The sequence below is a fragment of the Procambarus clarkii genome, chromosome 46 (genome assembly GCF_040958095.1).
Source record: "Procambarus clarkii isolate CNS0578487 chromosome 46, FALCON_Pclarkii_2.0, whole genome shotgun sequence".
Lineage (NCBI taxonomy): Eukaryota > Metazoa > Arthropoda > Malacostraca > Decapoda > Cambaridae > Procambarus > Procambarus clarkii.
The window spans coordinates 35,399,874-35,423,027 of NC_091195.1; the positions used below are offsets into that span (position 1 = coordinate 35,399,874).

General features: G+C 46.9%; 1 long non-coding RNA gene across 1 annotated transcript in view; it reads left to right on the forward strand.

Annotated features, from left to right (window-relative positions):
* The window catches only part of LOC138350682 (uncharacterized), a 515,002-nt gene that overhangs the window by 137,902 nt on the left and 353,946 nt on the right, over positions 1–23,154 (forward strand). The window lies entirely within an intron of this gene.

Consider the following 23,154-nt stretch of genomic DNA (forward strand, 5'->3'; position numbering starts at 1 on the left):
CGTAGTATCTATCTGGGGCCACATTCTAAGTGTGGTAACTATCTGGGGCCACATTCTTAGTGTGGTAACACTATCTGGGGCCAAATTCTTAGCGCGGTAACTATCTGGGGCCACATTCTTAGCGTGGTAACTATCTGCGCCCCATTCTTAGCATGGTAACTATCTGGGCCACATTCTTAGTGTGGTAACTATCTGGGCCACATTCTTAGTGTGGTAACTATCTGAGGCGACATTCTCAGTGTGGTAACACTATCCGGAGCCACATTCTTAGTGTGGTAACTATCTAGGACGACATTCTTAGCGTGGTAACACTATCTGGGGCCACATTCTTAGCGTGGTAACTATCTGGGGACATATTCTTTGCGTGGTAACTATCTGGGGTCACATTCTTAGCGTGGTAACTATCTGGGGCCACATTCTTAGTGTGATAACCTTATCTGGGGCCACATTCTTAGCGTGGTAACACTATCTGGGGCCACATTCTTAGCGTGGTAACAATCTGGGGCCACATTCTTAGCGTGGTAACTATCTGGGGCCACATTCTTAGTGTGATAACCCTATCTGGGGCCACATTCTTAGCGTGGTAACACTATCTGGGGCCACATTCTTAGCGTGGTAACTATCTGGGGCCACATTCCTTCCGTGGTAACTATCTGGGGCCACATTCTTAGCGTGGTAAATATCTGGGGCCACAGTCTTAGAGTGGTAACTATCTGGGGTCCACATTATTAGCGTGGTAACTATCTGAGGCCACATTCTTAGCATGGTAACTATATGGGGCCATATTCTAAGCTTGGTAACAATATCTGGGGCCACATTCTTACCGTGGTAACTATCTGGGGCCACATTCTTAGTGTGGTAACTATCTGGAGCCACATTCTTAGCGTGTTAACTATCTGAGGCCACATTCTTAGCGTGGTAACTATCTGGGGCCACATTCTTAGCGTGGTAACTATCTGGGGCCACATTCTTAGTGTGGTAACACTATTTGGGGACACATTCTTAGCATGGTAACTATCTGGGGCCACATTCTTAGCGTGGTAACTATCTGGGGCCACATTGTAAGTGTGGTAACTATCTGGGGCCACATTCTTAGCGTGGTAACACTATTTGGGGCCACATTCTTAGCGTGGTAACTATCTGATGCCACATTCTTAGCGTGGTAACTATCTGGGGCCACATTCTTAGCGTAGTATCTATCTGGGGCCACATTCTAAGTGTGGTAACTATCTGGGGCCACATTCTTAGTGTGGTAACACTATCTGGGGCCAAATTCTTAGCGCGGTAACTATCTGGGGCCACATTCTTAGCGTGGTAACTATCTGCGCCCCATTCTTAGCATGGTAACTATCTGGGCCACATTCTTAGTGTGGTAACTATCTGGGCCACATTCTTAGTGTGGTAACTATCTGAGGCGACATTCTCAGTGTGGTAACACTATCCGGAGCCACATTCTTAGTGTGGTAACTATCTGGGACGACATTCTTAGCGTGGTAACACTATCTGGGGCCACATTCTTAGCGTGGTAACTATCTGGGGCCATATTCTTTGCGTGGTAACTATCTGGGGTCACATTCTTAGCGTGGTAACTATCTGGGGCCACATTCTTAGTGTGATAACCTTATCTGGGGCCACATTCTTAGAGTGGTAACTATCTGGGGGCCACATTATTAGCGTGGTAACTATCTGAGGCCACATTCTTAGCATGGTAACTATATGGGGCCATATTCTAAGCGTGGTAACAATATCTGGGGCCACATTCTTACCGTGGTAACTATCTGGGGCCACATTCTTAGTGTGGTAACTATCTGGGGCCACATTCTTAGCGTGTTAACTATCTGAGGCCACATTCTTAGCGTGGTAACTATCTGGGGCCACATTCTTAGCGTGGTAACTATCTGGGGCCACATTCTTAGCGTGGTAACACTATTTGGGGACACATTCTTAGCATGGTAACTATCTGGGGCCACATTCTTAGCGTGGTAACTATCTGGGGCCACATTGTAAGTGTGGTAACTATCTGGGGCCACATTCTTAGCGTGGTAACACTATTTGGGGCCACATTCTTAGCGTGGTAACTATCTGGTGCCACATTCTTAGCGTGGTAACTATCTGGGGCCACATTCTTAGCGTAGTATCTATCTGGGGCCACATTCTAAGTGTGGTAACTATCTGAGGCCACATTCTTAGTGTGGTAACACTATCTGGGGACATATTCTTAGTGTGATAAATATCTGGGGCGACATTCTTAGCATAGTAACTATCTGGGGCGAAATTCTTAGCGTGGTAACAGTATCTAGGGCCACATTCTTAGCGTGGTAACTCTATCTGGGGCCACATTCTTAGCGTGGTAACTATCTGGGGCCACATTCTTAGCGTGGTAACTATCTGGGGCCACATTCTTTGCGTGGTAACTATCTGGAGGCCACATTCTTAGCGTGGTAACTATCTGGGGCCACATTCTTAGCGTGGTAACTATATGAGGCCACATTCTTAGCGTGGTAACACTATCTGGGGCCAAATTCTTAGCGTGGTAACTATCTGGGGCCACATTCTAAGTGTGGTAACTATCTGGGGCCACATTCTTAGCGTGGTAACTATCTGGGGCCACATTCTTAGCGTGGTAACTATCTGGGGCCACATTCTTAGCGTGGTAACTATCTGGGGCCACATTCTTAGCGTGGTAACTATCTGGGGCCACATTCTTAGTGTGGTAACACTATCTGGGGCCAAATTCTTAGCGCGGTAACTATCTGGGGCCACATTCTTAGCGTGGTAACTATCTGCGCCCCATTCTTAGCATGGTAACTATCTGGGCCACATTCTTAGTGTGGTAACTATCTGGGCCACATTCTTAGTGTGGTAACTATCTGAGGCGACATTCTCAGTGTGGTAACACTATCCGGAGCCACATTCTTAGTGTGGTAACTATCTGGGACGACATTCTTAGCGTGGTAACACTATCTGGGGCCACATTCTTAGCGTGGTAACTATCTGGGGACATATTCTTTGCGTGGTAACTATCTGGGGTCACATTCTTAGCGTGGTAACTATCTGGGGCCACATTCTTAGTGTGATAACCTTATCTGGGGCCACATTCTTAGCGTGGTAACACTATCTGGGGCCACATTCTTAGCGTGGTAACAATCTGGGGCCACATTCTTAGCGTGGTAACTATCTGGGGCCACATTCTTAGTGTGATAACCCTATCTGGGGCCACATTCTTAGCGTGGTAACACTATCTGGGGCCACATTCTTAGCGTGGTAACTATCTGGGGCCACATTCCTTCCGTGGTAACTATCTGGGGCCACATTCTTAGCGTGGTAAATATCTGGGGCCACAGTCTTAGAGTGGTAACTATCTGGGGTCCACATTATTAGCGTGGTAACTATCTGAGGCCACATTCTTAGCATGGTAACTATATGGGGCCATATTCTAAGCTTGGTAACAATATCTGGGGCCACATTCTTACCGTGGTAACTATCTGGGGCCACATTCTTAGTGTGGTAACTATCTGGGGCCACATTCTTAGCGTGTTAACTATCTGAGGGCACATTCTTAGCGTGGTAACTATCTGGGGCCACATTCTTAGCGTGGTAACTATCTGGGGCCACATTCTTAGTGTGGTAACACTATTTGGGGACACATTCTTAGCATGGTAACTATCTGGGGCCACATTCTTAGCGTGGTAACTATCTGGGGCCACATTGTAAGTGTGGTAACTATCTGGGGCCACATTCTTAGCGTGGTAACACTATTTGGGGCCACATTCTTAGCGTGGTAACTATCTGATGCCACATTCTTAGCGTGGTAACTATCTGGGGCCACATTCTTAGCGTAGTATCTATCTGGGGCCACATTCTAAGTGTGGTAACTATCTGGGGCCACATTCCTAGTGTGGTAACACTATCTGGGGCCAAATTCTTAGCGCGGTAACTATCTGGGGCCACATTCTTAGCGTGGTAACTATCTGCGCCCCATTCTTAGCATGGTAACTATCTGGGCCACATTCTTAGTGTGGTAACTATCTGGGCCACATTCTTAGTGTGGTAACTATCTGAGGCGACATTCTCAGTGTGGTAACACTATCCGGAGCCACATTCTTAGTGTGGTAACTATCTGGGACGACATTCTTAGCGTGGTAACACTATCTGGGGCCACATTCTTAGCGTGGTAACTATCTGGGGACATATTCTTTGCGTGGTAACTATCTGGGGTCACATTCTTAGCGTGGTAACTATCTGGGGCCACATTCTTAGTGTGATAACCTTATCTGGGGCCACATTCTTAGCGTGGTAACACTATCTGGGGCCACATTCTTAGCGTGGTAACAATCTGGGGCCACATTCTTAGCGTGGTAACTATCTGGGGCCACATTCTTAGTGTGATAACCCTATCTGGGGCCACATTCTTAGCGTGGTAACACTATCTGGGGCCACATTCTTAGCGTGGTAACTATCTGGGGCCACATTCCTTCCGTGGTAACTATCTGGGGCCACATTCTTAGCGTGGTAAATATCTGGGGCCACAGTCATAGAGTGGTAACTATCTGGGGTCCACATTATTAGCGTGGTAACTATCTGAGGCCACATTCTTAGCATGGTAACTATATGGGGCCATATTCTAAGCTTGGTAACAATATCTGGGGCCACATTCTTACCGTGGTAACTATCAGGGGCCACATTCTTAGTGTGGTAACTATCTGGGGCCACATTCTAAGCGTGTTAACTATCTGAGGCCACATTCTTAGCGTGGTAACTATCTGGGGCCACATTCTTAGCGTGGTAACTATCTGGGGCCACATTCTTAGTGTGGTAACACTATTTGGGGACACATTCTTAGCATGGTAACTATCTGGGGCCACATTCTTAGCGTGGTAACTATCTGGGGCCACATTGTAAGTGTGGTAACTATCTGGGGCCACATTCTTAGCGTGGTAACACTATTTGGGGCCACATTCTTAGCGTGGTAACTATCTGATGCCACATTCTTAGCGTGGTAACTATCTGGGGCCACATTCTTAGCGTAGTATCTATCTGGGGCCACATTCTAAGTGTGGTAACTATCTGGGGCCACATTCTTAGTGTGGTAACACTATCTGGGGCCAAATTCTTAGCGCGGTAACTATCTGGGGCCACATTCTTAGCGTGGTAACTATCTGCGCCCCATTCTTAGCATGGTAACTATCTGGGCCACATTCTTAGTGTGGTAACTATCTGGGCCACATTCTTAGTGTGGTAACTATCTGAGGCGACATTCTCAGTGTGGTAACACTATCCGGAGCCACATTCTTAGTGTGGTAACTATCTGGGACGACATTCTTAGCGTGGTAACACTATCTGGGGCCACATTCTTAGCGTGGTAACTATCTGGGGACATATTCTTTGCGTGGTAACTATCTGGGGTCACATTCTTAGCGTGGTAACTATCTGGGGCCACATTCTTAGTGTGATAACCTTATCTGGGGCCACATTCTTAGCGTGGTAACACTATCTGGGGCCACATTCTTAGCGTGGTAACAATCTGGGGCCACATTCTTAGCGTGGTAACTATCTGGGGCCACATTCTTAGTGTGATAACCCTATCTGGGGCCACATTCTTAGCGTGGTAACACTATCTGGGGCCTTATTCTTAGCGTGGTAACTATCTGGGGCCACATTCCTTCCGTGGTAACTATCTGGGGCCACATTCTTAGCGTGGTAAATATCTGGGGCCACAGTCTTAGAGTGGTAACTATCTGGGGTCCACATTATTAGCGTGGTAACTATCTGAGGCCACATTCTTAGCATGGTAACTATATGGGGCCATATTCTAAGCTTGGTAACAATATCTGGGGCCACATTCTTACCGTGGTAACTATCTGGGGCCACATTCTTAGTGTGGTAACTATCTGGGGCCACATTCTTAGCGTGTTAACTATCTGAGGCCACATTCTTAGCGTGGTAACTATCTGGGGCCACATTCTTAGCGTGGTAACTATCTGGGGCCACATTCTTAGTGTGGTAACACTATTTGGGGACACATTCTTAGCATGGTAACTATCTGGGGCCACATTCTTAGCGTGGTAACTATCTGGGGCCACATTGTAAGTGTGGTAACTATCTGGGGCCACATTCTTAGCGTGGTAACACTATTTGGGGCCACATTCTTAGCGTGGTAACTATCTGATGCCACATTCTTAGCGTGGTAACTATCTGGGGCCACATTCTTAGCGTAGTATCTATCTGGGGCCACATTCTAAGTGTGGTAACTATCTGGGGCCACATTCTTAGTGTGGTAACACTATCTGGGGACACATTCTTAGTGTGATAAATATCTGGGGCGACATTCTTAGCATAGTAACTATCTGGGGCGAAATTCTTAGCGTGGTAACAGTATCTAGGGCCACATTCTTAGCGTGGTAACTCTATCTGGGGCCACATTCTTAGCGTGGTAGCTATCTGGGGCGACATTCTTAGCGTGATAACAATCTGGGGCCACATTCTTAGCGTGATAATTCTATCTGGGGCCACATTCTTAGCGTGGTAACTATCTGGGGCCACATTCTTAGCATGGCAACTACCTGGGACCACATTCTTAGTGTGGTAACACTATCTGGGGCCACATTCGTAGTGTGGTAACTATCTGGGGCGACATTCTTAGCTTGGTAACAATATCTGGGTCCACATTCTTAGCGTGGTAACTATCTGGGGCCACATTCTTAGTGTGGTAACTATCTGGGGCCACATCCTCAGCGTGGTAACTATCTGGGGCCACATTCTTTGTGTGGTAACTATCTGGGCCACATTCTTAGCGTGGTAATTATCTGGGGCCACATTCTTAGCGTGGTAACTATCTGGGGCCACATTCTTAGTGTGGTAACTATCTTGGGCCACATTCTTAGTGTGGTAACTATCTGGGGCCACATTCTTAGCGTGGTAACTATCTGGGGCCACATTCTTAGTGTGATAACCCTATCTGGGGCCACATTCTTAGCGTGGTAACACTATCTGGGGCCACATTCTTAGCGTGGTAACTATCTGGGGCCACATTCCTTCCGTGGTAACTATCTGGGGCCACATTCTTAGCGTGGTAAATATCTGGGGCCACAGTCTTAGAGTGGTAACTATCTGGGGTCCACATTATTAGCGTGGTAACTATCTGAGGCCACATTCTTAGCATGGTAACTATATGGGGCCATATTCTAAGCTTGGTAACAATATCTGGGGCCACATTCTTACCGTGGTAACTATCTGGGGCCACATTCCTTCCGTGGTAACTATCTGGGGCCACATTCTTAGCGTGGTAAATATCTGGGGCCACAGTCTTAGAGTGGTAACTATCTGGGGTCCACATTATTAGCGTGGTAACTATCTGAGGCCACATTCTTAGCATGGTAACTATATGGGGCCATATTCTAAGCTTGGTAACAATATCTGGGGCCACATTCTTACCGTGGTAACTATCTGGGGCCACATTCTTAGTGTGGTAACTATCTGGGGCCACATTCTTAGCGTGTTAACTATCTGAGGCCACATTCTTAGCGTGGTAACTATCTGGGGCCACATTCTTAGCGTGGTAACTATCTGGGGCCACATTCTTAGTGTGGTAACACTATTTGGGGACACATTCTTAGCATGGTAACTATCTGGGGCCACATTCTTAGCGTGGTAACTATCTGGGGCCACATTGTAAGTGTGGTAACTATCTGGGGCCACATTCTTAGCGTGGTAACACTATTTGGGGCCACATTCTTAGCGTGGTAACTATCTGGTGCCACATTCTTAGCGTGGTAACTATCTGGGGCCACATTCTTAGCGTAGTATCTATCTGGGGCCACATTCTAAGTGTGGTAACTATCTGGGGCCACATTCTTATTGTGGTAACACTATCTGGGGACACATTCTTAGTGTGATAAATATCTGGGGCGACATTCTTAGCATAGTAACTATCTGGGGCGAAAATCTTAGCGTGGTAACAGTATCTAGGGCCACATTCTTAGCGTGGTAACTCTATCTGGGGCCACATTCTTAGCGTGGTAGCTATCTGGGGCGACATTCTTAGCGTGATAACTATCTGGGGCCACATTCTTAGCGTGATAATTCTATCTGGGGCCACATTCTTAGCGTGGTAACTATCTGGGGCCACATTCTTAGCATGGCAACTACCTGGGACCACATTCTTAGTGTGGTAACACTATCTGGGGCCACATTCGTAGTGTGGTAACTATCTGGGGCGACATTCTTAGCTTGGTAACAATATCTGGGTCCACATTCGTAGCGTGGTAACTATCTGGGGCCACATTCTTAGTGTGGTAACTATCTGGGGCCAAATTCTTAGCGTGGTAACTATCTGGGGCCACATTCTTTGTGTGGTAACTATCTGGGCCACATTCTTAGCGTGGTAATTAACTGGGGCCAAATTCTTAGCGTGGTAACTATCTGGGGCCACATTCTTAGTGTGGTAACTATCTTGGGCCACATTCTTAGTGTGGTAACTATCTGGGGCCACATTCTTAGCGTGGTAACTATCTGGGGCCACATTCTTAGCATGGTAACTATCTGGGCCACATTCTTAGTGTGGTAACTATCTGGGCCACATTCTTAGTGTGGTAACTATCTGGGGTCACATTCTCAGTGTGGTAACACTATCAGTGGCCACATTCTTAGTGTGGTAACTATCTGGGGTCACATTCGTAGTGTGGTAACTATCTGGGGCCACGTTCTTAGTGAGGTAACTATCTGGGGCTACATTCTTAGTGTGGTAACTATCTGGGGTCACATTCCTAGTGTGATAACCCTATCTGGGGCCACATTCTTAGTGTGGTAACTATCTGGGGCCACATTCTTAGCGTGGTAACTATCTGGGGCCACATTCTTAGCATGGTAACTATCTGGGCCACATTCTTAGTGTGGTAACTATCTGGGGTCACATTCCTAGTGTGATAACCCTATCTGGGGCCACATTCTTAGCGTGGTAACACTATCTGGGGCCACATTCTTAGCGTGGTAACAATTTGGGGGCCACATTCTTAGCGTGGCAACTATCGCGGGCCACATTCTTAGCGTGGTATCTATCTTGGGCAACATTCTTAGCGTGGTAACTATCTGGGGCCACATTCTTAACGTGGTAACTATCTGGGGCCACATTCTTAGCGTGGTAACTATCTGGGGCCACATTCTTAGAGTGGTAATTATCTGGGGCCACATTCTAAGTGTGGTAACTATCTGGGCCCACATTCTTAGTGTGGTAACTATCTGGGGCCACATTCTTAGCATGGTTACTATCTGGGGCCACATTCTTAGTGTGGTAACTATCTGGGGCCACATTCTTAGTGTGGTAACTATCTGGGGTCACATTCTAAGTGTGGTAACTATCTGGGGCCACATTTTTGTGCGGTAACTACATGGGACCACATTCTTAGCGTGGTAATTATCTTGGGCAACATTCTTAGCATGGTAACTATCTGGGCCACATTCTTAGCGTGGAAACTATCTGGGGCCACATTCTTAGCATGGTAACTATCTGGGCCACATTCTTAGCGTGGAAACTATCTGGGGCCACATTCTTAGTGTGGTAACTATCTTGGGCCACATTCTTAGTGTGTTAACTATCTGGGGCCACATTCTTAGCTTGGTAACTATCTGAGGCGACATTCTCAGTGTGGTAACACTATCAGTGGCCACATTTTTAGTGTGGTAACTATCTGGGGTCACATTCGTAGTGTGGTAACTATCTGGGGCCACGTTCTTAGTGAGGTAACTATCTGGGGCTACATTCTTAGTGTGGTAACTATCTGGGGTCACATTCCTAGTGTGATAACCCTATCTGGGGCCACATTCTTAGTGTGGTAACTATCTGGGGCCACATTCTTAGCGTGGTAACTATCTGGGGCCACATTCTTAGCATGGTAACTATCTGGGCCACATTCTTAGTGTGGTAACTATCTCGGCCACATTCTTAGTGTGGTAACTATCTAGGCGACATTCTCAGTGTGGTAACACTATCAGTGGCCACATTCTTAGTGTGGTAACTATCTGGGGTCACATTCGTAGTGTGGTAACTATCTGGGGCCACATTCTTAGTGTGGTAACTATCTGGGGCCACATTCTTAGCGTGGTAACACTATCTGGGGCCACATTCTAAGTGTGGTAACTATCTGGGGCCACATTCTTAGTGTGGTAACTATCTGGGGCCACATTCTTAGCATGGTAACTATCTGGGGCCACATTCTTAGTGTGGTAACTATCTGGGGCCACATTCTTGGTGTGGTAACTATCTGGGGCCACATTCTTAGTGTGGTAACTATCTTGGGCCACATTCTTAGTGTGGTAACTATCTGGGGCCACATTCTTAGCGTGGTAACTATCTGGGGCCACATTCTTAGTGTGATAACCCTATCTGGGGCCACATTCTTAGCGTGGTAACACTATCTGGGGCCACATTCTTAGCGTGGTAACTATCTGGGGCCACATTCCTTCCGTGGTAACTATCTGGGGCCACATTCTTAGCGTGGTAAATATCTGGGGCCACAGTCTTAGAGTGGTAACTATCTGGGGTCCACATTATTAGCGTGGTAACTATCTGAGGCCACATTCTTAGCATGGTAACTATATGGGGCCATATTCTAAGCTTGGTAACAATATCTGGGGCCACATTCTTACCGTGGTAACTATCTGGGGCCACATTCTTAGTGTGGTAACTATCTGGGGCCACATTCTTAGCGTGTTAACTATCTGAGGCCACATTCTTAGCGTGGTAACTATCTGGGGCCACATTCTTAGCGTGGTAACTATCTGGGGCCACATTCTTAGTGTGGTAACACTATTTGGGGACACATTCTTAGCATGGTAACTATCTGGGGCCACATTCTTAGCGTGGTAACTATCTGGGGCCACATTGTAAGTGTGGTAACTATCTGGGGCCACATTCTTAGCGTGGTAACACTATTTGGGGCCACATTCTTAGTGTGGTAACTATCTGGTGCCACATTCTTAGCGTGGTAACTATCTGGGGCCACATTCTTAGCGTAGTATCTATCTGGGGCCACATTCTAAGTGTGGTAACTATCTGGGGCCACATTCTTAGTGTGGTAACACTATCTGGGGACACATTCTTAGTGTGATAAATATCTGGGGCGACATTCATAGCATAGTAACTATCTGGGGCGAAATTCTTAGCGTGGTAACAGTATCTAGGGCCACATTCTTAGCGTGGTAACTCTATCTGGGGCCACATTCTTAGCGTGGTAGCTATCTGGGGCGACATTCTTAGCGTGATAACTATCTGGGGCCACATTCTTAGCGTGATAATTCTATCTGGGGCCACATTCTTAGCGTGGTAACTATCTGGGGCCACATTCTTAGCATGGCAACTACCTGGGACCACATTCTTAGTGTGGTAACACTATCTGGGGCCACATTCGTAGTGTGGTAACTATCTGGGGCGACATTCTTAGCTTGGTAACAATATCTGGGTCCACATTCTTAGCGCGGTAACTATCTGGGGCCACATTCTTAGTGTGGTAACTATCTGGGGCCATATTCTTAGCGTGGTAACTATCTGGGGCCACATTCTTTGTGTGGTAACTATCTGGGCCACATTCTTAGCGTGGTAATTAACTGGGGTCAAATTCTTAGCGTGGTAACTATCTGGGGCCACATTCTTAGTGTGGTAACTATCTTGGGCCACATTCTTAGTGTGGTAACTATCTGGGGCCACATTCTTAGCGTGGTAACTATCTGGGGCCACATTCTTAGCATGGTAACTATCTGGGCCACATTCTTAGTGTGGTAACAACCTGGGCCACATTCTTAGTGTGGTAACTATCTGGGGTCACATTCTCAGTGTGGTAACACTATCAGTGGCCACATTCTTAGTGTGGTAACTATCTGGGGTCACATTCGTAGTGTGGTAACTATCTGGGGCCACGTTCTTAGTGAGGTAACTATCTGGGGCTACATTCTTAGTGTGGTAACTATCTGGGGTCACATTCCTAGTGTGATAACCCTATCTGGGGCCACATTCTTAGTGTGGTAACAATCTGGGGCCACATTCTTAGCGTGGTAACTATCTGGGGCCACATTCTTAGCATGGTAACTATCTGGGCCACATTCTTAGTGTGGTAACTATCTGGGGTCACATTCCTAGTGTGATAACCCTATCTGGGGCCACATTCTTAGCGTGGTAACACTATCTGGGGCCACATTCTTAGCGTGGTAACAATTTGGGGCCACATTCTTAGCATGGCAACTACCTGGGACCACATTCTTAGTGTGGTAACACTATCTGGGGCCACATTCGTAGTGTGGTAACTATCTGGGGCGACATTCTTAGCTTGGTAACAATATCTGGGTCCACATTCTTAGCGTGGTAACTATCTGGGGCCACATTCTTAGTGTGGTAACTATCTGGGGCCACATCCTCAGCGTGGTAACTATCTGGGGCCACATTCTTTGTGTGGTAACTATCTGGGCCACATTCTTAGCGTGGTAATTATCTGGGGCCACATTCTTAGCGTGGTAACTATCTGGGGCCACATTCTTAGTGTGGTAACTATCTTGGGCCACATTCTTAGTGTGGTAACTATCTGGGGCCACATTCTTAGCGTGGTAACTATCTGGGGCCACATTCTTAGTGTGATAACCCTATCTGGGGCCACATTCTTAGCGTGGTAACACTATCTGGGGCCACATTCTTAGCGTGGTAACTATCTGGGGCCACATTCCTTCCGTGGTAACTATCTGGGGCCACATTCTTAGCGTGGTAAATATCTGGGGCCACAGTCTTAGAGTGGTAACTATCTGGGGTCCACATTATTAGCGTGGTAACTATCTGAGGCCACATTCTTAGCATGGTAACTATATGGGGCCATATTCTAAGCTTGGTAACAATATCTGGGGCCACATTCTTACCGTGGTAACTATCTGGGGCCACATTCCTTCCGTGGTAACTATCTGGGGCCACATTCTTAGCGTGGTAAATATCTGGGGCCACAGTCTTAGAGTGGTAACTATCTGGGGTCCACATTATTAGCGTGGTAACTATCTGAGGCCACATTCTTAGCATGGTAACTATATGGGGCCATATTCTAAGCTTGGTAACAATATCTGGGGCCACATTCTTACCGTGGTAACTATCTGGGGCCACATTCTTAGTGTGGTAACTATCTGGGGCCACATTCTTAGCGTGTTAACTATCTGAGGCCACATTCTTAGCGTGGTAACTATCTGGGGCCACATTCTTAGCGTGGTAACTATCTGGGGCCACATTCTTAGTGTGGTAACACTATTTGGGGACACATTCTTAGCATGGTAACTATCTGGGGCCACATTCTTAGCGTGGTAACTATCTGGGGCCACATTGTAAGTGTGGTAACTATCTGGGGCCACATTCTTAGCGTGGTAACACTATTTGGGGCCACATTCTTAGCGTGGTAACTATCTGGTGCCACATTCTTAGCGTGGTAACTATCTGGGGCCACATTCTTAGCGTAGTATCTATCTGGGGCCACATTCTAAGTGTGGTAACTATCTGGGGCCACATTCTTATTGTGGTAACACTATCTGGGGACACATTCTTAGTGTGATAAATATCTGGGGCGACATTCTTAGCATAGTAACTATCTGGGGCGAAAATCTTAGCGTGGTAACAGTATCTAGGGCCACATTCTTAGCGTGGTAACTCTATCTGGGGCCACATTCTTAGCGTGGTAGCTATCTGGGGCGACATTCTTAGCGTGATAACTATCTGGGGCCACATTCTTAGCGTGATAATTCTATCTGGGGCCACATTCTTAGCGTGGTAACTATCTGGGGCCACATTCTTAGCATGGCAACTACCTGGGACCACATTCTTAGTGTGGTAACACTATCTGGGGCCACATTCGTAGTGTGGTAACTATCTGGGGCGACATTCTTAGCTTGGTAACAATATCTGGGTCCACATTCGTAGCGTGGTAACTATCTGGGGCCACATTCTTAGTGTGGTAACTATCTGGGGCCAAATTCTTAGCGTGGTAACTATCTGGGGCCACATTCTTTGTGTGGTAACTATCTGGGCCACATTCTTAGCGTGGTAATTAACTGGGGCCAAATTCTTAGCGTGGTAACTATCTGGGGCCACATTCTTAGTGTGGTAACTATCTTGGGCCACATTCTTAGTGTGGTAACTATCTGGGGCCACATTCTTAGCGTGGTAACTATCTGGGGCCACATTCTTAGCATGGTAACTATCTGGGCCACATTCTTAGTGTGGTAACTATCTGGGCCACATTCTTAGTGTGGTAACTATCTGGGGTCACATTCTCAGTGTGGTAACACTATCAGTGGCCACATTCTTAGTGTGGTAACTATCTGGGGTCACATTCGTAGTGTGGTAACTATCTGGGGCCACGTTCTTAGTGAGGTAACTATCTGGGGCTACATTCTTAGTGTGGTAACTATCTGGGGTCACATTCCTAGTGTGATAACCCTATCTGGGGCCACATTCTTAGTGTGGTAACTATCTGGGGCCACATTCTTAGCGTGGTAACTATCTGGGGCCACATTCTTAGCATGGTAACTATCTGGGCCACATTCTTAGTGTGGTAACTATCTGGGGTCACATTCCTAGTGTGATAACCCTATCTGGGGCCACATTCTTAGCGTGGTAACACTATCTGGGGCCACATTCTTAGCGTGGTAACAATTTGGGGGCCACATTCTTAGCGTGGCAACTATCGCGGGCCACATTCTTAGCGTGGTATCTATCTTGGGCAACATTCTTAGCGTGGTAACTATCTGGGGCCACATTCTTAACGTGGTAACTATCTGGGGCCACATTCTTAGCGTGGTAACTATCTGGGGCCACATTCTTAGAGTGGTAATTATCTGGGGCCACATTCTAAGTGTGGTAACTATCTGGGCCCACATTCTTAGTGTGGTAACTATCTGGGGCCACATTCTTAGCATGGTTACTATCTGGGGCCACATTCTTAGTGTGGTAACTATCTGGGGCCACATTCTTAGTGTGGTAACTATCTGGGGTCACATTCTAAGTGTGGTAACTATCTGGGGCCACATTTTTGTGCGGTAACTACATGGGACCACATTCTTAGCGTGGTAATTATCTTGGGCAACATTCTTAGCATGGTAACTATCTGGGCCACATTCTTAGCGTGGAAACTATCTGGGGCCACATTCTTAGCATGGTAACTATCTGGGCCACATTCTTAGCGTGGAAACTATCTGGGGCCACATTCTTAGTGTGGTAACTATCTTGGGCCACATTCTTAGTGTGTTAACTATCTGGGGCCACATTCTTAGCTTGGTAACTATCTGAGGCGACATTCTCAGTGTGGTAACACTATCAGTGGCCACATTTTTAGTGTGGTAACTATCTGGGGTCACATTCGTAGTGTGGTAACTATCTGGGGCCACGTTCTTAGTGAGGTAACTATCTGGGGCTACATTCTTAGTGTGGTAACTATCTGGGGTCACATTCCTAGTGTGATAACCCTATCTGGGGCCACATTCTTAGTGTGGTAACTATCTGGGGCCACATTCTTAGCGTGGTAACTATCTGGGGCCACATTCTTAGCATGGTAACTATCTGGGCCACATTCTTAGTGTGGTAACTATCTCGGCCACATTCTTAGTGTGGTAACTATCTAGGCGACATTCTCAGTGTGGTAACACTATCAGTGGCCACATTCTTAGTGTGGTAACTATCTGGGGTCACATTCGTAGTGTGGTAACTATCTGGGGCCACATTCTTAGTGTGGTAACTATCTGGGGCCACATTCTTAGCGTGGTAACACTATCTGGGGCCACATTCTAAGTGTGGTAACTATCTGGGGCCACATTCTTAGTGTGGTAACTATCTGGGGCCACATTCTTAGCATGGTAACTATCTGGGGCCACATTCTTAGTGTGGTAACTATCTGGGGCCACATTCTTGGTGTGGTAACTATCTGGGGCCACATTCTTAGTGTGGTAACTATCTTGGGCCACATTCTTAGTGTGGTAACTATCTGGGGCCACATTCTTAGCGTGGTAACTATCTGGGGCCACATTCTTAGTGTGATAACCCTATCTGGGGCCACATTCTTAGCGTGGTAACACTATCTGGGGCCACATTCTTAGCGTGGTAACTATCTGGGGCCACATTCCTTCCGTGGTAACTATCTGGGGCCACATTCTTAGCGTGGTAAATATCTGGGGCCACAGTCTTAGAGTGGTAACTATCTGGGGTCCACATTATTAGCGTGGTAACTATCTGAGGCCACATTCTTAGCATGGTAACTATATGGGGCCATATTCTAAGCTTGGTAACAATATCTGGGGCCACATTCTTACCGTGGTAACTATCTGGGGCCACATTCTTAGTGTGGTAACTATCTGGGGCCACATTCTTAGCGTGTTAACTATCTGAGGCCACATTCTTAGCGTGGTAACTATCTGGGGCCACATTCTTAGCGTGGTAACTATCTGGGGCCACATTCTTAGTGTGGTAACACTATTTGGGGACACATTCTTAGCATGGTAACTATCTGGGGCCACATTCTTAGCGTGGTAACTATCTGGGGCCACATTGTAAGTGTGGTAACTATCTGGGGCCACATTCTTAGCGTGGTAACACTATTTGGGGCCACATTCTTAGTGTGGTAACTATCTGGTGCCACATTCTTAGCGTGGTAACTATCTGGGGCCACATTCTTAGCGTAGTATCTATCTGGGGCCACATTCTAAGTGTGGTAACTATCTGGGGCCACATTCTTAGTGTGGTAACACTATCTGGGGACACATTCTTAGTGTGATAAATATCTGGGGCGACATTCATAGCATAGTAACTATCTGGGGCGAAATTCTTAGCGTGGTAACAGTATCTAGGGCCACATTCTTAGCGTGGTAACTCTATCTGGGGCCACATTCTTAGCGTGGTAGCTATCTGGGGCGACATTCTTAGCGTGATAACTATCTGGGGCCACATTCTTAGCGTGATAATTCTATCTGGGGCCACATTCTTAGCGTGGTAACTATCTGGGGCCACATTCTTAGCATGGCAACTACCTGGGACCACATTCTTAGTGTGGTAACACTATCTGGGGCCACATTCGTAGTGTGGTAACTATCTGGGGCGACATTCTTAGCTTGGTAACAATATCTGGGTCCACATTCTTAGCGCGGTAACTATCTGGGGCCACATTCTTAGTGTGGTAACTATCTGGGGCCATATTCTTAGCGTGGTAACTATCTGGGGCCACATTCTTTGTGTGGTAACTATCTGGGCCACATTCTTAGCGTGGTAATTAACTGGGGTCAAATTCTTAGCGTGGTAACTATCTGGGGCCACATTCTTAGTGTGGTAACTATCTTGGGCCACATTCTTAGTGTGGTAACTATCTGGGGCCACATTCTTAGCGTGGTAACTATCTGGGGCCACATTCTTAGCATGGTAACTATCTGGGCCACATTCTTAGTGTGGTAACAACCTGGGCCACATTCTTAGTGTGGTAACTATCTGGGGTCACATTCTCAGTGTGGTAACACTATCAGTGGCCACATTCTTAGTGTGGTAACTATCTGGGGTCACATTCGTAGTGTGGTAACTATCTGGGGCCACGTTCTTAGTGAGGTAACTATCTGGGGCTACATTCTTAGTGTGGTAACTATCTGGGGTCACATTCCTAGTGTGATAACCCTATCTGGGGCCACATTCTTAGTGTGGTAACAATCTGGGGCCACATTCTTAGCGTGGTAACTATCTGGGGCCACATTCTTAGCATGGTAACTATCTGGGCCACATTCTTAGTGTGGTAACTATCTGGGGTCACATTCCTAGTGTGATAACCCTATCTGGGGCCACATTCTTAGCGTGGTAACACTATCTGGGGCCACATTCTTAGCGTGGTAACAATTTGGGGGCCACATTCTTAGCGTGGCAACTATCGCGGGCCACATTCTTAGCGTGGTATCTATCTTGGGCAACATTCTTAGCGTGGTAACTATCTGGGGCCACATTCTTAACGTGGTAACTATCTGGGGCCACATTCTTAGCGTGGTAACTATCTGGGGCCACATTCTTAGAGTGGTAATTATCTGGGGCCACATTCTAAGTGTGGTAACTATCTGGGCCCACATTCTTAGTGTGGTAACTATCTGGGCCACATTCTTAGCATGGTTACTATCTGGGGCCACATTCTTAGTGTGGTAACTATCTGGGGCCACATTCTTAGTGTGGTAACTATCTGGGGCCACATTCTAAGTGTGGTAACTATCTGGGGCCACATTTTTGTGCGGTAACTACATGGGACCACATTCTTAGCGTGGTAATTATCTTGGGCAACATTCTTAGCATGGTAACTATCTGGGCCACATTCTTAGCGTGGAAACTATCTGGGGCCACATTCTTAGCATGGTAACTATCTGGGCCACATTCTTAGCGTGGAAACTATCTGGGGCCACATTCTTAGTGTGGTAACTATCTTGGGCCACATTCTTAGTGTGTTAACTATCTGGGGCCACATTCTTAGCGTGGTAACTATCTGAGGCGACATTCTCAGTGTGGTAACACTATCAGTGGCCACATTCTTAGTGTGGTAACTATCTGGGGTCACATTCGTAGTGTGGTAACTATCTGGGGCCACGTTCTTAGTGAGGTAACTATCTGGGGCTACATTCTTAGTGTGGTAACTATCTGGGGTCACATTCCTAGTGTGATAACCCTATCTGGGGCCACATTCTTAGTGTGGTAACTATCTGGGGCCACATTCTTAGCGTGGTAACTATCTGGGGCCACATTCTTAGCATGGTAACTATCTGGGCCACATTCTTAGTGTGGTAACTATCTCGGCCACATTCTTAGTGTGGTAACTATCTAGGCGACATTCTCAGTGTGGTAACACTATCAGTGGCCACATTCTTAGTGTGGTAACTATCTGGGGTCACATTCGTAGTGTGGTAACTATCTGGGGCCACGTTCTTAGTGATGTAACTATCTGGGGCTACATTCTTAGTGTGGTAACTATCTGGGGTCACATTCCTTGTGTGATAACGCTATCTGGGGCCACATTCTTAGCGTGGTAACACTATCTGGGGCCACATTCTAAGTGTGGTAACTATCTGGGGCCACATTCTTAGTGTGGTAATTATCTTGGGCAACATTCTTAGCATGGTAACTATCTGGGCCACATTCTTAGCGTGGAAACTATCTGGGGCTACATTCTTAGCGTGGTAACTATCTGGGGCCACATTCTTAGTGTGGTAACTATCTGCAGCCACATTCTTAGCGTGGTAACTATCTGGGCCCCATTCTTAGCATGGTAACTATCTGGGCCACATTCTTAGTGTGGTAACTATCTGGGCCACATTCTTAGCATGGTAACTATCTGGGGCCACATTCGTAGCGTGGTAACTATCTGGGGCCACATTCTTAGTGTGATAACACTGTCTGGGGCCACATTCTTAGCGCGGTAACTATCTGGGGTAACATTCTTAGCATGGCAACTATCTGGGGCCACATTCTTAGTGTGGTAACTATCTGGGGCCACATTCTTAGCGTGGTAACACTATCTGGGGCCACATTCTTAGCGTGGTAACTATCTGGGGCCACATTCTTTTCGTGGTAACTATCTGGAGGCCACATTCTTAGCGTGGTAACTATCTGGGGCCACATTCTTAGCGTGGTAACTATATGGGGCCACATTCTTAGCGTGGTAACACTATCTGGGGCCAAATTCTTAGCGTGGTAACTATCTGGGGCCACATTCTAAGTGTGGTAACTATCTGGGGCCACATTCTTAGCGTGGTAACTATCTGGGGCCACATTCTTAGCGTGGTAACTATCTGGGGCCACATTCTTAGCGTGGTAACTATCTGGGGCCACATTCTTAGTGTGGTAACACTATCTGGGGCCAAATTCTTAGCGCGGTAACTATCTGGGGCCACATTCTAAGTGTGGTAACTATCTGGGGCCACATTCTTAGCGTGGTAACTATCTGGGGCCACATTCTTTGCGTGGTAACTATCTGGGACCACATTCTTAGCATGGCAACTATCTGGGGCCACATTCTTAGTGTGGTAACTATCTGGGGCCACATTCTAAGTGTGGTAACTATCTGGGGCCACATTCTTAGCGCGGTAACTATCTGAAGGCCACATTCTTAGCGTGGTAACTATCTGGGGCCACATTCTTAGCGTGGTAACTATATGGGGTCACATTCTTAGCGTGGTAACTATCTGGGGCCACATTCTTAGTGTGGTAACACTATCTGGGGCCAAATTCTTAGCGCGGTAACTATCTGGGGCCACATTCTTAGCGTGGTAACTATCTGCGCCCCATTCTTAGCATGGTAACTATCTGGGCCACATTCTTAGTGTGGTAACTATCTGGGCCACATTCTTAGTGTGGTAACTATCTGAGGCGACATTCTCAGTGTGGTAACACTATCCGGAGCCACATTCTTAGTGTGGTAACTATCTGGGACGACATTCTTAGCGTGGTAACACTATCTGGGGCCACATTCTTAGCGTGGTAACTATCTGGGGCCATATTCTTTGCGTGGTATCTATCTGGGGTCACATTCTTAGCGTGGTAACTATCTGGGGCCACATTCTTAGTGTGATAACCTTATCTGGGGCCACATTCTTAGAGTGGTAACTATCTGGGGGCCACATTATTAGCGTGGTAACTATCTGAGGCCACATTCTTAGCATGGTAACTATATGGGGCCATATTCTAAGCGTGGTAACAATATCTGGGGCCACATTCTTACCGTGGTAACTATCTGGGGCCACATTCTTAGTGTGGTAACTATCTGGGGCCACATTCTTAGCGTGTTAACTATCTGAGGCCACATTCTTAGCGTGGTAACTATCTGGGGCCACATTCTTAGCGTGGTAACTATCTGGGGCCACATTCTTAGCGTGGTAACACTATTTGGGGACACATTCTTAGCATGGTAACTAACTGGGGCCACATTCTTAGCGTGGTAACTATCTGGGGCCACATTGTAAGTGTGGTAACTATCTGGGGCCACATTCTTAGCGTGGTAACACTATTTGGGGCCACATTCTTAGCGTGGTAACTATCTGCTGCCACATTCTTAGCGTGGTAACTATCTGGGGCCACATTCTTAGCGTAGTATCTATCTGGGGCCACATTCTAAGTGTGGTAACTATCTGGGGCCACATTCTTAGTGTGGTAATACTATCTGGGGACACATTCTTAGTGTGATAAATATCTGGGGCGACATTCTTAGCATAGTAACTATCTGGGGCGAAATTCTTAGCGTGGTAACAGTATCTAGGGCCACATTCTTAGCGTGGTAACTCTATCTGGGGCCACATTCTTAGCGTGGTAACTATCTGGGGCCACATTCTTAGCGTGGTAACTATCTGGGGCCACATTCTTTGCGTGGTAACTATCTGGAGGCCACATTCTTAGCGTGGTAACTATCTGGGGCCACATTCTTAGCGTGGTAACTATCTGGGCCACATTCTTAGCATGGTAACTATCTGGGGCCTCATTCTAAGTGTGGTAACTATCTGGGGCCACATTCTTAGTGTGGTAACACTATCTGGGGACACATTCTTAGCGCGGTAACTATCTGGGGCCACATTCTTAGTGTGGTAACTATCTGGGGCCACATTCTTTGCGTGGTAACTATCTGGGGCCACATTCTTAGCGTGGTAACTATCTGGGGCCACATTCTTAGCTTGGTAACTATCTGGGGCCACATTCGTACTGTGGTAACTATCTGGGGCCACATTCATAGCGTGGTAACTATCTCGGGCCACATTCCTAGCGTGGTAACACTATCTGGGGCCACATTCTTAGCGTGGTAACTATTTGGGGGCCACATTCGTAGCATGTTAACTATCTGGGACCACATTCATAGCGTGGTAACTATCTGGGGCCACATTCTTAGTGTGGTAACTATCTGGGGCCACATTCTTAGTGTGGTAACTATCTGGGGCCACATTCTTTGCGTGGTAACTATCTGGGACCACATGCTTAGCATGCTAACTATCTGGGCCACATTCTTTGTTTGGTAACTATCTGGGCCACATTCTTAGTGTGGTAACTATCTGAGGCGAGATTCTCAGTGTGGTAAAACTATCAGGGGGCCACATTCTTAGTGTGGTAACAATCTGGGACGACATTCTTAGCGTGGTAACAATATCTGGGGCCACATTCTTTGCGTGGTAACTATCTGGGGCCACATTCTTAGCGTGGTAACTATCTAGGGCCACATTCTTAGCGTGGTAAATATCTGGGGCCACATTCTTAGCGTGGTAACTATCTGGGGCCACATGCTTAGCGTGGTAACTATCTGGGGCCACATTCTTAGTGTGGTAACTATCTGGGGGTCACATTCTTAGTGTGGTAACTATCTGGGGCCACATTCTTAGCGTGGTAACTATCTGGGGCCACATTCATAGCGTGGTAACTATCTGGGGCCACATTCTTAGTGTGGTAACTATCTGGGGCCACATTCTTAGCATGGTAACTATCTGGGCCACATTCTTTGTGTGGTAACTATCTGGGCCACATTCTTACTGTGGTAACTATCTGAGGCGACATTCTCAGTGTGGTAAAACTATCTGGGCCACATTCTTAGTGTGGTAACAATCTGGGACGACATTCTTAGCGTGGTAACTCTATCTGGGGCCACCTTCTTAGCGTGGTAAAACTATCAGGGGCCACATTCTTAGTGTGGTAACAATCTGGGACGACATTCTTAGCGTGGTAACACTATCTGTGGCCACATTCTTAGCGTGGTAACTATCTGGGGCCACATTCTTTGTGTGGTAACTATCTGGGGCCACATTCTTAGCGTGGTAACTATCTAGGGCCACATTCTTAGCGTGGTAAATATCTGGGGCCACATTCTTAGCGTGGTAACTATCTGGGGCCACATGCTTAGCGTGGTAACTATCTGGGGCCACATTCTTAGTGTGGTAACTATCTGGGGGTCACATTCTTAGCGTGGTAACACTATCTGGGCCCACATTCTTAGTGTGGTAACTATCTGGGGCCACATTCATAGCGCGTTAACACTATCTGGGGCCACATTCTTAGTGTGGTAACTATCTGGGGCCACATTCTTAGCATGGTAACTATCTGGGCCACATTCTTTGTGTGGTAACTATCTGGGCCACATTCTTAGTGTGGTAACTATCTGAGGCGAC